We start from the raw sequence: 273 nt of genomic DNA, 5'->3' as shown, positions 1-273 counted from the left end.
TGATGTTAAGTTCAGTTAATTTCATTTTAATTGAAGTTTAAACTTGGGTTAATTTAGTTTCAGTTAGGTGTTTTTTTAAAGCTATATCTAAAGGGAGAAATTTATATTTTTAAGCAAATAAAGCTCACCTTTCCGTGAAATTACCAAAATAATTCAGAGCGAGATGAGTTCCCAAATGAAACTGTAAATAGTTGTAAAAAGCTAGACACCTTTCGGTTTATCAATTAATTGTTATTAAACTTCTGTGTGAGAATTAACGCTGTTTATATAAGT

General features: G+C 27.8%; 1 protein-coding gene across 1 annotated transcript in view; it reads right to left on the bottom strand.

Moving 5' to 3' along the window:
• LOC119593046 (chondroitin sulfate proteoglycan 4-like) overlaps window positions 1–273 on the bottom strand; it is a gene marked incomplete at its 5' end in the record, with an annotated part of 58,475 nt that overhangs the window by 27,712 nt on the left and 30,490 nt on the right.

The sequence above is a fragment of the Penaeus monodon genome, chromosome 31 (assembly GCF_015228065.2).
Source record: "Penaeus monodon isolate SGIC_2016 chromosome 31, NSTDA_Pmon_1, whole genome shotgun sequence".
Classification (NCBI taxonomy): Eukaryota; Metazoa; Arthropoda; class Malacostraca; order Decapoda; family Penaeidae; genus Penaeus; species Penaeus monodon.
Note: the sequence above shows the minus strand (reverse complement) of the source record. Positions and strands in the feature narration are given on the sequence as shown.